Source organism: Papaver somniferum, chromosome 1 (assembly GCF_003573695.1).
Source record: "Papaver somniferum cultivar HN1 chromosome 1, ASM357369v1, whole genome shotgun sequence".
Classification (NCBI taxonomy): Eukaryota; Viridiplantae; Streptophyta; class Magnoliopsida; order Ranunculales; family Papaveraceae; genus Papaver; species Papaver somniferum.
The window spans coordinates 158,300,919-158,316,378 of record NC_039358.1 but is presented as its reverse complement, the minus strand read 5'-3'; positions in this window follow the sequence as shown (position 1 = coordinate 158,316,378).

Genomic DNA, 15,460 nt, shown 5'->3' with positions numbered 1-15,460 from the left:
ACTACTACAAACCTTTACAATGGAGATTGACTTCCGTTTTCCTCATTTCTGGAGTTGATGGGAAACTGTTGAGTTATAAGCTCGGACCCTACGGAATTAAGTCTTAAACGTATTTTAGACCATGTTTTTATGAAAATGAGCCTACGATTACACAAAAATGAATTTATAACCAAGCAATAGAAAAAATGTAATTTTCATGGGAAAATGACTGACTCCATGAAATTAAATCTTATCAAACACATCCTTAGAGATTAGCGGCGGGAAAATTAGCCTTAACTAGGGTGATTTTGGCGGGCATCAGATCAACATTAATTTTCAATTGCGTTGCTAGACTGGGAGTTTAATTTTTTTTTCTTTGTTAATCCACTCTAAATCCTCTTTTGTTTATAATAGTTTTCTTCTTTTTTTAATACGTGAAAGCTGGACCTGGGTTCCTACACGGACATAGAGAGTCGGACTAGTCCCACTGCTAAACCCAACTCGCCAAACCTAACTATACAACTACACTACTACAAACCTTTACGGTGGGAATTAACTCCCGTCTTCCTCATTTTTGGAGTTGATGGGAAATTGTTGAGTTATCAGCTTAGACCCTACCAAATTAAGTCTAAAGCGTATTTTAGACTATGTTTTTATGAAAATGAGCCTACAATTACATGAAAATGAATTTATAACCAAGCAATAGAAAAAAATATAATTTTCATAGGAAAATGGCCGACTCCATGATATTAAATTTTATCAAACACATCCTTAGAGGTTAGAGGTGGAAAAATTAGCCTTAAGTTAACTGGGGCGATTTTGGCGGGCACCAAATGAACATTAATTTTCATTTGTGTTGCTAGACTGGCAGTTTAATTTTTTTCATTTGTTAATCCGTTCTAAATCCCCTTTTGTTTGTACTATTTTTATATTTTATTTTTTTGGATAGATATTTGTACGTTCTTCGCTTTTTAATATATGTTCCATTGCGATAAGATAAGATAAGATAAGATAAAATAAAATAAAATAAAACAATATGAGAAGTAAGAAAGGAAGAATCCAAGGATTGCTTTTTCCCCCACGTGATCAAATGTTAAATACCAGGAGTAAAGATCAGATTTTACTCGCATTTTCCAGGTAGGATCGGGGGATTTGGTACTTGCATCACTATCCAAGTAGGAATAAAAAAGTTCTCCGGTGGTTCAAATGGACACATAAGCAGGATTAAATGGACTTGTTCTCCGGGGTCCACACGAACATTCTGTCTTTTAACTCGTTGTTTTTGATTGAAAGAACAAAGAATTAGGCCGTCCCTTGTGGCGGATTCGTTGGATTGGAATGACATGATCCATTTGTATATACTAGACGTATGCTAATTACAGATTCTCCGAAGGAAAAAGTATTTTATTGGAAGAGTTAAATTCTCCGGTCACTTTCTCATCAAACACAAAAACTTATACATTTATTTATTTTGTGAGCTAATTCATTTATTTATACGTTCATAGTCGTGTATCGTGTTAAAAAGACTTATCTGGGTACAGCATATAGAGACCATGTAACACAATACAATGGTTGACCTTCAAGAGGCATGATGTTATGGGACGATCAAGATGATAAGTAAAATATGCACACGGAAGATGGAAAACTTGGTACTGTGATTTTAAGACCATGGGTACTGATGAAGATGAAGATGAAGACAACACCATCATGAAGTTTAACACTGACCTCTTTTCTTTCCATAAAAAAGCCGTCCATTATAATTGAAACAAGTGTTTGAATATGGTCATAAACTTCCAACGAACAACATGTTGTAGTGGTTGGAGGTCTAACCTTACCTGCCTCATTCTGTGTGGAAGCTGCGTAGATCAAAAAGGTAGTTCACTTTTGTAGAATCCTAGTATCAGTAAAAGGTTGTTTTTATCGAATTTTTAGGCAAAAACTCCGGATAAACCGTGTGGATAAACCACACCGAAACCACCGTATCAATCACCAAAAGCGGGATCCCCTGTTTTCTTCACATGAGCCGGACCATTTTTGCTTTGTGTATGCGATTTTGGTATGGTTTACCCACACGGTTTGTGCAAATCACTGATTTTTAGGTGAGAGTTCTTTTTCTCCTTTTTCTTTATCTCATCTTATTTATTTTTCGTCTTTCTATTTTTTTAAAAAAAACTTTCACCTTCTCTTTTTTTTTTTTCGTTTATATTGATGTGTAGTGTGTGTAAACATGAAACAAGTCCAACTTTCCAAAACGATAGACAGTATAAGTGTAAATATATTCAGGAAAAGATAATTATGTAGTTAGCAAATGTGATCACAAATGGCATTGTTTGATGCATACATATTGTTTATCATTTTGGCTAGCTAAAAGCATACGCGTTGCTCTAAGTTTTTCTTTTTTCGTTTCGTTTTTGCTAAGTAAGCGTTGTTCTAAGAGCACTTGCAATTACCTTGTGTAAAGAAATGGAGGACTATTATTTAAGCAAAAAAATACACGGAAATCTTGTTACCATAATACACACTAGAAAAAGGGACACTTGGGTGATCACTGTTACTGTTAAATCCCTCTCGGATTCTATGCGTACAAAACCTCGTTTGTATTTTCTACATAAAGTTACAGCGGGAGCTAGGAACTGTGTACATGCACTTTGGCAATTTTGTGGATGTCAAGGTTCTTGTGCTGTCCTGGGCTAGTACTGCTGGAAACAGGATTTATCTGAATTTTTCAAACTCTGTTTATAACTGGGAGACAGTGTTCGACTGAGTCTCTAGTTCTTCTTGTTTTGCTTCCTTTCTTTGTTTTGTCTACCTTTTGTAGACTTTTGTATATTCTCCTCTTTTTAATAAATCTTTCACTTCTCATAAAAAAAAAAAAAAAACTTTCAACTGTGCGAATTTGTTATTCTCTTGGAAATTCCAAAACACATGTTTTGAAATATAGTAAAAATATTCAATATCCCATGTTTGATAAGTATGGCGGCTTCCGTGGCCGGAGAGTAAGACATGACCAAGACTATGCGAATTCTAAGACATGACCAAGACGGAGTAAGATGCCATAATTGAAGCTCAGGCTCAGCTGTACCAATGGGTCTGTGTGTTCAGGGGGTTTAGTTTGAAAACCTAGTGGCCAAGTGGAAGGAGAAAGATTATAAGTCGTAACACTTTATGCATATTCTAAAGTAGTGCAGTCATAATCAATTGTGTTGTTGTCCCAATGTTATTATGAATTTTAACCTCTTCTTTCAAAAAAAAAAAAAAAAAAAAATGTTTGAGAAATATATCCAAAGCCAATGTGCACCACATTTTAAGTTGGTATAAAATGGAACGGTCAAATATAGAGGACGGCCGATACATTTTCTGAAAAGAAAAACGAAATTTTTATAGCTCCCGGCGCAACTAAGTTGAAAAGTTTGGATTAACCATGTTTGGTAAATATACTGTGCAAGCCACGACCAACTGCCTTGCATACATATAACGACGATCAACAATGGCTCTTAGCTCCTAACTAGGGAAGGCATCACTTTCAAGTTCTATCTCATCTCAGAATACCTAAGGCTAATAATAAGTCTGTAATGGACCACTTTGAGTCACTGATCAAATAAAGTTTGCGCTGAACCAAGTTATTAGGTGTGAAATAGTAGTGTCTGGTTTAGTCTACGCACTAGAGCCATGCATGTTGCTGTCATTGCCAAATGCCAACCTGTTTGAGTCTTAATTGAAATGGATGGTAACCCAACTACCCCACCTAGTTGTTTTACCTAAGTATGAAATGACTCAATGAGAGATGCTACACACCGTGCATCATATCACGAGAATGCACCGACTCTCACAGCCCTTGGGGCCCCACCGGAGGAAAATAGGGGGTGGAATTTGGGTTTGTTTCACTCGGTGATTTCTCGGTATATAAATCTCGGTGAATCCATCATTCTCAGTATGAAATAGTGGAGCATGAATACTCTTTTGGTGGTTATTCCTTCTGTTGAAGAAATTCATGCTACAGTTAATGACATGGCTCATTGAAAATCATCAGGATCTGACGGTTTCCCTGCTGGTTTCTTTAGGGACAATTGGCAGGTTATTTCAAAAGAAGTCATTGATCATGTTCAAAAAAAATTTCGAACAAAATTTCTCATGAAGCAGCTTAATCATTCTTTTATATCTCTAATACCTAAGGTAAATAATTCCTTTTCGCCACATGATTTTAGGCCTATTAGTCTATCTAATACTGTTTATAAAATTATTTCGAAAATTCTTACCAATCGTCTAAAGCCTTTGTTGGATTCTCTTATTTCTCCTTTTCAGTCGACTTTTATCGCCAATAGACAATTTCATGATAATATTATTATTATTAGTCATGAAATTTTACATTCTTTTAAAAGAAAAAAGAAAAATTCTAAAAATGGCTGCATGGCTATTAAACTTGACCTTTCCAAAGCCTTTGATAGGCTGGAAAGGTCTTTTATTCTTGTTGTATTTAAAAAACTAGGTTTTTCAGAAGATTGGTGCCAGATTTTACATCAATGTATTAGTACAATGTCTTATTCGGTGTTGGTTAATGGTTCACCTGATGAAATATTTTTTTCCTTCTAGAGGTATCGGCAAGGTGACTGTCTATCGCCGTACATTTTTATAATTTGTATGGAAGTCTTATCTCAACTTATTTTGAAAGGAGAAGAAGATAATTTGATACAAGGTTTCAAATTAAGAAAAGATAGCCCATCTATCTCGCATTTATTTTTTGCTGACGACTGCATGCTTTTTTCGAAAGCCTCTTTATTGTATGCTAGAAATCTGATGAAAATTATCAGTGTTTTTGCAAGGGCTTCTGGGCAAGCTATTAACTATGAAAAATCGGGTTTTTTCTCTAGTTCAAAACTGCATCATAAACATAAAAAGCTTCTCTCTAAAGCTCTTGGGATCAAATTCATGAGCACTTCTGAGAAGTATTTAGGAACTCCCCTTTTTGTTAACAGGGATAAAACTAAATCTTTCCAATTTTTGATAGAAAATTTTTACTCTAGATTAGAAAATTCAAAAAAATGTAGTCTTAATGGTGTTGGCAGAACTATAGTTACGAAACATGCTCTTTCTAGTCTTGTTGTCTATCATATGTCTTGTTTTCCTTTTCCTAAAAAGATTACTTCTAAAATTGATAAAATTCAGAGAACTTTCTGGTGGTCTAAGAAAGATCCAAAACATGCTGCCTATTTTCGTTCGTGGGGTGATATTGGTAAGGATAAAAGATGTGGTGGGCTTGGTATTAGAAATACTTATGCTACTAATAGAGTCTTGATAGCTAAACTTGGTTGGAGAATCTATCAAAATCCTGAGCTTTTGATTTCAAATTTTTTAAAAGATAAGTACTTCATTAATCAGAATTCGTTGGAAATTGATAAAGCAGTTGATTCTGCTTCTTGGGTTTGGAAAGGTATTGTCAATAGTTTATCTTTCTTAAGATCTAATATAGTTTTTAATATAAATGATGGTAGATTGACAAAAACTTGGGAACCTGTTTGGTTACCGGGTCTTTCTACTCCTCCTTTTTCTATAGTTTCTAATTATAATGATTATACTTATGTTAATGATCTTATTGATATGAATATGGGTACTTGGAATGAGGTTCTGTTAAACTCTTTGTTTTCCCCTAATGACATTGTTAGAATAAAAACGATTAAGATTAAGCTTCACTGTAGGGATCAGGTTAAGTGGGCTCATACTAGGGATGGAAATTATACTACAAAATCTGCCTATAGAGTTTTTAGGAATGAAGTCAGTAATGGAGAAGAGACTTCTTTTTGGAAAAAAGTTTGGTCACTGGATTGTTTGCCTACAATTAAGTTTTTCATGTGGAAGATATTTGCGCAGATGCTTCCAATTAACACTTTACTTCGTCATTATAATCCCGTTGTTGATACTTCCTGTCCTCTTTGTAAGAATGATATTGAAACTGTTATGCATCTTTTCTTTCACTGTCCTGTTGCTGCTCATGTGTGGTTTGGTTTGTCACTTCAGCACTTAGTTAACTCTGATCTGGATTGTGTTGATGAATTATTCTTAGAATGGTTTGAAGATAGATTTGACCAATCTCCTTTTGTTGTTAACTGGCCAAGTATTGGTGCAATTGTTATGTGGAGTATTTGGAAATGCAGATGTGATGTGGTTTTTAATAAAGTCACTATAAATATAGAAAAAATCATTCTAGATTCAAAAAGAACAATAAACACATATATATAGCTCCTTCTTTGAAGATTCAGAAGGAATTTATGCAAGTTAGAATCCCTATAGAGCTTGTGGATGACTGTATTTTTGTTGATGGTTCTTTCAAGAATTATAATATGGGAGTGGGTCTAATTCTTTGTGACAATGCAGGAACAGTGATTCGTTCGCCTTCGGACTTTGGTTTGATTTCTGAAGCAGTTGGAGCGGCAGCAACTGCTATTTTTTTGCTATCTCTTGGGGAATGGAGATAAAACTAACCAAAGTTATGTTCATTAGTGACTGCCTTCAAGTTGTAGATTTTGTCAATGAAGGCGGCGGCAATGTTGAGTGGAGATGCAAGGATATCTTGGTGGACTGCAGATCTCTTCTCTTAAGTTGTAACAGTTATAGGGTTGTTTATATTAATCGTTCTAAAAACAAAGTAGCGGATCGACTTGCATGTCGAGATAGGAAGTATTGTATTAAGGATGTATGGGTCTCTTTTCCTTCTTTTTTGGACAATTTGGTGAGGAGGGAACCTTTGTTGAATGCTTGTACTTCGCTTCTAAGTTAATATAGTTAGGGTGTTTTCTTAGTAAAAGAAAAAAAAAACATTTATTTTGCTCAAATTAATGTAGTTTTATTTTATGGAAAATCTGGAAATATGCAAACCTAAATCAAGGTTTTTCTTTCTACAAGAAAGACTTTTTTTAGCTAAGAAAAGTATTTTATTTCAATGACAGAATTACATTGTTAATGTGTAAAAGTCTAGTTTATCACAAATTGTCTAACAAAAAGATCCTATCAGTGTAATTGACTCTTGAAAATGAAAAATTGTCTAATAAAAACAAACAGTCATTTAAACCAACTCAGTTGGTCTCATCATTAAAATGAAATGAAGTCAGGGCAGAGCTAGCCCTCTTACATCAGCCTTGATAGCTTCATAAATGTGGACGGGACAATTTTGAGTTTATTTCTCATTCTTCGTGAGTTCCTTAAAACATATTTTGCAATTAATTTTTTATTTTTGATCAGTAGAAAGAATTATATTAGTCAAATTGTTGTTACAAACAAGGAGGGAAACAAAATTCGAACCTTCCACAGTAGCTCATAGACAAGCATAACAAATGCTACTTATATATATAATCAGCCCTTAAACAATAACATGCAATTGGGAGATATTTCACTGTAACTGCCGGCATGGTTTTTCAATACCGACAATCCATCGACCATACCGATTTCATTGAAAAACCATGTCGGCAGCTACAATAAAAATATCCCTCAATTAGTTTATGTATCCCTCAATTAATTATTCTTAAACAACCATCACAACTCATAAATATAATAAATCCATAAGAAAGTGTAAAAACTATGCATCTTCACGGAAAAAGGCAAAGTTCTTGATGCTATCCTTTTTGTTATTTCTTTGCTGCTATTTTGTTTTCTTTAGCCCCTTAGGTTTATGGAGATCGGGGGTCTTAAGTCCCCCTTTATGATTCTTGTAATTACGGTTTTTTGCTTTAATAAATCATTGGACTTAGAAAAAAAAAAACATATCTCAAAGTTCAAAGACAATCCCTACAAACATGAAGGTAAGAGGCGCAAGTGGTTATACCCATACAAGCCTAACCCAGCTAAGAAACCTATTAACAACTATCACAATTTTTTGGCTACCATCACAACATCACTACCATCACTGGTCCCAGGTTCTACCATTGTCGCACCACTTCCACTTTCACCATTGCACCAAAGAAAAGACACTTTACCTATCCAACCACCACTCTTCCTTCTAAAACGAGCACAAGTGGCCATTTTAGAATAACAAAAAGACTGAAAGAACCTGGATGATCATCTCCCCGAAGGAACCCCAAACCCACCCGTACCAGCAGATTTTGTAACTACACGCGTAACATCAATTCTTAGCTAACCTATGACGAACTTACAAATTCGAGTTTCAAAAGTAATTAAAAATGAGTTCCATTATACTAATTAAACTACTTGTAACAATCGAAAGTCTACCATTAATTTCCATCACAACATTCTGGTCATCATCGTTTTTTAAGTATACGTAAAATGCAATCAACACGAAGACTTTCCTAGATGTCATTTCTCATAAATTGATGTGATTGAAAAGATGCATGCAGGTACCGAGTACACCAACAAATTTTTCACAACAATCATATCAAACAAAACGTGTATAATTTTATCGATATTCCGACTAAAGGTTACTTTAATGAGATGATCTAGTATATAATTCCGATCGCAGAACAGATTAAAGCGACCAATCAAAGATGTTATTAACGTACGTACGAGGGTATTACTTTAGTTATAACTGAAAAAACGGGGGTCTAACAACCACACCCAATATTTCGTTAGGTAATCTGTATGGACTAACTCCAATATAATTCCAAGAGAATCAACTAGACAGTCAGACTCAATCAAGAAAAATATATCCAAAAGTTATATATCTGTTTCTCAATATAATCAGCAAATCAAACAGATAGAATCTGTGAGCCTGATAATTATTAGAAACAACTCGAACGGTACCAAAGATCAATGTTCAAATGTCAATTTCAATCAACAACCAAAGGTTGGATTTATCAATTGATTGAACTACGCACAACCTGTGATATTTTAATTATATAAAAAAGTATAATGCGAAAAAGCAATGACACAGACACCATAAGTTTTGTTAACGAGGAAACCGCAAATGCAGAAAAACCCCGGGACCTAGTCCAATTTTGAGCACCACACTGTATTAATCCGCAACAAACTCTAGCATACTACAAGTTAACTTCAGACTGGAATGTAGTTGAGACCTAACTAATCTCACATTGATTAAGGTACAGTCGCGTTCCTTAAGCCTCTGAATCCCAGCAGGACTCTACGCACTTGATTCCCTTAGCTGATCTCACCCACAACTAAGAGTTGCTACGATCCAAAGTCGAAGACTTGTATTTGAGGGTAAAAACTGATTCTGTTGTTTTTGGTAAATTTGGATGTGTTGATGAGAAACGAATTCAAACCCTAAACAATGCACTGCACGAGAGTACTTTTAGATTCGAGAGATCAATCTGTAAGACTCTGGCCTAAAACAAGAAATGGTCGTTCCAGATTCAATTCGGTCACAAAGTGAAGGAGAAGGGGCTGATCTTAGGGAGGAACGCGAAGAAGGTGTTTGAGATTAGAATGTTGAATTATGAAGGTGTGGTTGTTTATGACTTGTATCAGAATATGGAACTGGCTTGCAGAATGTAAGCTATTAGTTCTTGGTGTTTTCTGGATACTTATGTTGATAACACTTGTCCTCCTCTTGTTGTCGAAATAGGTTGAAAACCTATTTATACAAGTCATTTGAGCGCAACCTTGATCTCGTAGGAAGTGGAGAAGATTAAGTAGTGGAGTAGTAGGGTTGTGTAAGAGGTGGTGATCATCACGTGGTCACGCCTTCATCCACTACTCTCATCATTGTTAAACGTTCATCCTTTCCTGACATGTTCTCGTAATTGGCGCGTTGCACGCAGCACGCTGTAAACCGCCAGACCAATACCCCAGTAAGTATCCCCCAGTTTGTGACACGTTTGATGTCTCGAGTAAGTGGGTCAAGTCGTGGGACTTGCTGCAAAGAATAGCGTATGGAGCTATTAGGTTAAACAACTAAGTTATTTATGAGGCCGATATTCATAAAATATCGTATGTATTCAATGCATGTGAAGCATCGCTTTTAAGAAAGCAGCTCAAAATAATCGATGTTCATGAAGCATCGTTGTTTTAAAGCTTGATTGAATAAGTCGCGGATTTGAGCGTCTTAAAATAACAGCATGTTCGACCACCTTTGGGTGACCGTTTGAGGTTCGCATGGATGAGACGCCATTTGGTCGATCGCTCCCTGTGAGAGAGAGGTGGCCAGTGATCATTGAGGTATCTCATTGATCGCCTAATATTTGATCCAAGCCGTCCGACCAAGCTAGTGAAGTTGGACGGACGAGATGGTTTGCGGCAGATGTTTGCCGCCGTTGATATAATTTAGGGTTTAGGGGTTATGCATCCATCCCTATTTTGGCTAGTCGAATCAAAGCACTGGGCATTGATTCGAACGGGCCGATTGGGCATGTGTGAAGATGAGCCGCTAGTGAGTGTGTTGACATCTCCTGGGTCGTATAAAATCGGGTCTAAGCCACTCAAATTGGCTGGCGAAGATGAGTGGTCACGATCAATTTGTGACAGAAGTGTGTTGCCGCAAAGCATTTTTAGGGTTTTCGAACAGCGCGTTCACCCTACTTTGGGCCGGCGATTTGATGCGCTTTGGTCTTGCTATGAGCAATTCGATCGACCACGTGTGGAGTTGGTTCGATGGTGAACGCGTTAGCATCTCCTTAATCGTTTGAAATGCAATATAAGCCTTCCAACTAGGCTGGCGAAGTTGGACGGACACGATTGATTTGCGGCAATTGTATAATTCCACTTATTGAATTTATGGCTTTAAAGGCGTCGCGATCACCCTTCTTTGGGCGTGTGATTCAACGCGTTTCTGGTTTGCGGTGGGCAGGTCGATCGACCAAGAATGTAGTTAGGTCGTTGGTGATCACACTAGTACCCTTTCGATCATTCGAGGGAAGATCTAAGCCGTCCAACTAGGCTGGAAAAGTTGGACGGATGTTATGCATTTGAGACCGCTTTGGTCGGTCTCATCTCGTTTGAGCTCTTCTTAAACAGCGCGATCACCCATGTTAGGGTTGATCGTTCGAAGCGCTATGGATGTATTAGATGAAAACCGTTCGGCTAGGGAGTTAGTGGGCCCGTTGATGGTCATCGTGATGATTGCCTAATTCTGTTAGGAGCAGGCTAGGCCTATTGAATCGCGTGGCCAAATCGTGCGGCTGTGATTATTTTTGAGACTGATATTAACAGTCTAGATTTTCCTTAAAGAATTTAAGTGTGTTCGATCGAGCTATCTTAAAAGCGCGTCGATACAAAATTCTCTTTGTTCAGAGAGTGATGCAGCTTGTGTGAGCACTTCCATGCAGATATCAATACTGGCACTTCGGGAGATTCATGCTACTCTGCTGAGAGTGAACACTTAATCGTCATGTCATGTCAATAATGAGAGTTCGGCTGGGAACATAGCATATACAAATACTAGGCAAGTCATGCATTAGTCGGTAATGCTGGCAAAAATAGAATTCACAGAATATTTGGGATTGCTAATGCGCGCACCATTCTGAGTGAATTTCATATATATATATATATATATGGAATTGCTCAATGAGCGAGGAGGGTTTTTTGAACTCGCCACTCTTCAAATTGCTTTACCCCTTGCAAGGTGACAGCACATTAAATACTGGTTTTACAATTATAGCCTTGAACTAAAAACCACCATCAACATTAAGTCCCCTGCTTAGCACGTAATAGTTACACTATTACGGGGTAAGCACTAGATGGTGAAAAATAACGGTAAAACTTATGAGACAAAGTTAGATGTTACTAGGAGAGATGGGTCGGCATGTCCTTGGAACATGTCACGTTCAAGAAGCGTCCAGGTAAGCGTTCCCCTAGCATGATGTCGGTTGGCCTCAGGTAGATTAGGAATACTGTTGGTTGGGATCTCAAATTGCATTCCAAGTCCCTTGTACATCTGAGTATCGTTCGAGAGAATTTCCAAGCTTTCCTGGCTTCGGTTAGCATGGAGGAAAAGTGGAGGCGCGATGAAGCATCTCAGTTAACAAGTGCTAGAGATGAAAAGTTTGCTGCCCGGCTAAAGTGAAGGGGGGTGGAGCATAACATCAACTTCTGGATAGACATGAATACCTTATTCATGACGATGTCATAATCCTCGACTCTGATGTGGACAAGCCCTGTCATGAGGAATATCCTTAAAAGGCTGCTGAAGCAATTGAAGCAGCTCCCAAAGAGAACGTTGATGGAGCTTCCGAGAAGGGTGTTGAAGCGGATCGAGAGGATGTTGAAGAAGATCCTGGAGAGGACTCTAGTGAAGGCGCCATTGGCCCTGGCGTTGACGACACTTATTTGATGTTTAGTAGTCTGCGGTTAGAGCCAAAGATTGATCGAATAATAATCCTTCATTCATGCTACTTTTATGATTTTATGTTTCCAGTTGGATGAACGAATGAAATCTCCCGACTAAGAAATCCAAATTCTTAGAAATATCTCGCAATTTCTTGAAACTTTAGACGTAGCTCTCCTCAGTAAGGTTAGAGTAGAGCCTGTGTACATGATTCTGCAATTTGAGCTCTCCCATATTCTTTTCTTTGATATTCCTCTTGTAGAATACACGCTTCTTGAAGATTTGTGGCGTGCTGGACACGTGAAAACATATCCGATTTGTACTTTGGTGTCTTTGATGCACATGTACGTCTTCATTTTGAGACTTTTCTGCGGCTCGTAAAGCTTCAACAGTGATGATTGATCATATTAGAAATAAACCGGTTAAGGGAGCTTATTTTCTCTAGAAAGACGTACTTCCATTGCATTTATTGGTAAGGTGTTGAAGCGGCTTCGGCCTCTGAAGAGAGCGCTGAAGTGGCTTCGGGAGATAGTGTTGATGGGTCTTCGGGAGAGAGAGTATGTTGAAGCGGCCTCTGGAGCGTGTGTTGAAGCATATTCTTCTGGAGAGAGCGTTGAAGCGGCTTCTGGAGCGTGTGTTGAAGCGGCTCTGGAGAGAACTCCAGTGAGGGCGCCCTTAACCCTTGATTTTGAAAAAAAATGAGTTCTTCTCATTCTTCTGAGGCGATACGATATGGCATATGGGAAGACGACACACAAATAGTGTTGGCCGGCAAGTCATGCTTTCTCCTCATGGGAAAGAATACCGTTTTTATTGTAACATCTCGACGCATGCAACGCTCTCTTCCGGTAATTCGAAATAGGGGAGATAACAATAATGGTTAAGGATTCGACCAACCTTCAGTTTGATTTTCCTTTGCAAATTACATGCTTCTTGATTGGACGTCTCTCTTGTGTTGAAGAAGTCCTTGACTGACGGCGAAGGAATTTCACGCTGAGCCTCAGTCCCAAGTTCAGGTGGTTCTATCCTGTATGGTCGATGGGTTGACCATGATGAGGGTATCACCCTTTTGCATCAGTGTGATGACTCTATTACTTCTCCATGGGAATGCAAAATATGCAGAAGTTCGGATTACTTATGTCCGTAGTGGTTGTTGCTATAGTGAAGCTCTGGCGAGCAACAACGATTCTTGGCAGCAGTTGTGATCAGAAGAGACTGGCAGGGAGAGGCATGGTAGCTACTTGCACGAACTTGGAAGTCTTCATATAATGGTAGAGATCGTCTCGTTATTAGAGGGAGAAGGAACCGATAGCTTCCTTGATGTTTCCTCATGGAATGGAGAAGAGGGAGACAATCCCCTGCCCACGAGTATCTATTGAGCTTTCAACTTGATAGATGCTGTCACGCTGGGTCTCTGAAGAAATAATTTTGGAGAGAGTTGGAGTTGAACCCAATGTTGATGAGGATCGTACGAGTTGCTGATTATGAGACCGTCTTTGCTTCTACGTTGCGTTTCATAGACGTCCAGGCATATCGCTGGTTTTTGACAACACATCTGCTCTCTTGGGTATGTCCTTATCTTTGGACATCCTGGAATCATAATGATAGCGTGCTTGCATCTCTCTAAATTCAGCATCTTTGAGATGGATAGTGCTGAGCAGTCCCCAGTTACACTCCTTTGTCTTTATCATCTTTGGATCGTGACTTTGAGGATTAGGGAAGTTCCCTCATGCGAATGACTTAACTAACATGTTGTACAAATATGATGAAGCTCTTGACATGGAGAGTCTGTATGTACCTATTAAGTCTCAGGTGCGACCTCCTTCGGTAATGCAACTACTCCTTCTACGGGAGACAAAATTCTGAAAGCGTCTCTCACTGATGTTGTTGCCGACAAGCCAGATATGGTATGTCTTGGACGTTGTTTTATAATTGTGACAGTCGTGCATGTGGTACTGGAATTGGAGTTGGCGGTTTTGGACGCGTAGGATGTTGTATCTCGGTGGTTTTCCTCTTGCTGCTACAATGAAACTGCTTACAGAAGGCTGAAGGTTGTATTGCCTGTTGGTGGGATGTATGCTTCTAAAAATATCATGAAGCTCTTCATTCCTGGAAGGCTTGGTTCTTTCTAGCAGGGCAGGTGTCGTTGTATCCGAGCGCTTAACAGCTTCACGAAGTTCATAGGATGTCTGAAATTGCAGATTCTTCAGCATAGCACGATAGATGGGTACCATCCTATTAATGCATAATTCCACCAATCATTGTTCAATCATATTTGGATCGTGACAATCCAGTGCCTGGATTTTGAACCTCTTGACATAATCATTTGGATGCTTATTATTTCTTTGGAACATTCTCCCCAAATCTGAAAAGGTAATTTGCTCGGATACGAAGAAATACTTCTTGCTGAAAGCGGTTACCATCGCACACCAGTTGGATACGCTGTTTGGTGCAATGTTGTTGTACCAGGTGTACGCTCTCCCAGTAAGTGACTTTGAGAACTCTTTCAGGCGGAGGACATGATTGTATTCGTGTTCTCCTAATGACTCCAGAAAACGAGAGATGTGTTCACGAGCATTACCAGTTCCGTCATAAAAGGAAAATTGAGGAGAAGAGTATCCTCTCGGAAGAGGAACTCTTTGCACATCATGAGGATAAGGAGGTTGTTTCTGGTACAGGTCTACCGGATTTTCCTTGCCTCGATGCTGGAGAAGTCGTTCTAGATCCTCACGCGTGATGAAATTGTACGGCTGATTCCTTTCCCTTCAGCGCTCAGGAGCAGCAGAAATTTCTTCATCTATGAATGCACGCCCTGTTGAAGCGCTTGCGCCAAAAGTGTTGAAAGTACTCCTCATTGGTTCTATGGGATGACAAGGCTCTTGTGGTAGTCGCTCCGTTAGCGTCTTGAGGAAAGTGAGTACCTCTTTCTGAGTTGTAGCCATGTCCGCCTGAGCCTTAGCGAGAACTTCTCGTCTTTCCATTAAATCAACAATGGTGATAGGGGTTGGCCTCCTCTGGATCCTACGGTCTCTCTTCCTGATGGGGAGTAGCTCTAGTAACGACCAGGGGCGTTATGCTCGAAGAAATATTGGTGACAGCAGTGGCTATGGCTCTGGTGATTGGAGGTGTCACACCCAAGGTACTCAATATCGGTTGTACATGCCGATATTATAGGTTTTTATCGGATATCGGAAAATACCTATACGATATTGAAAATATCGGCGATACAAAGACGGAATGATATTATCGTCTATACAG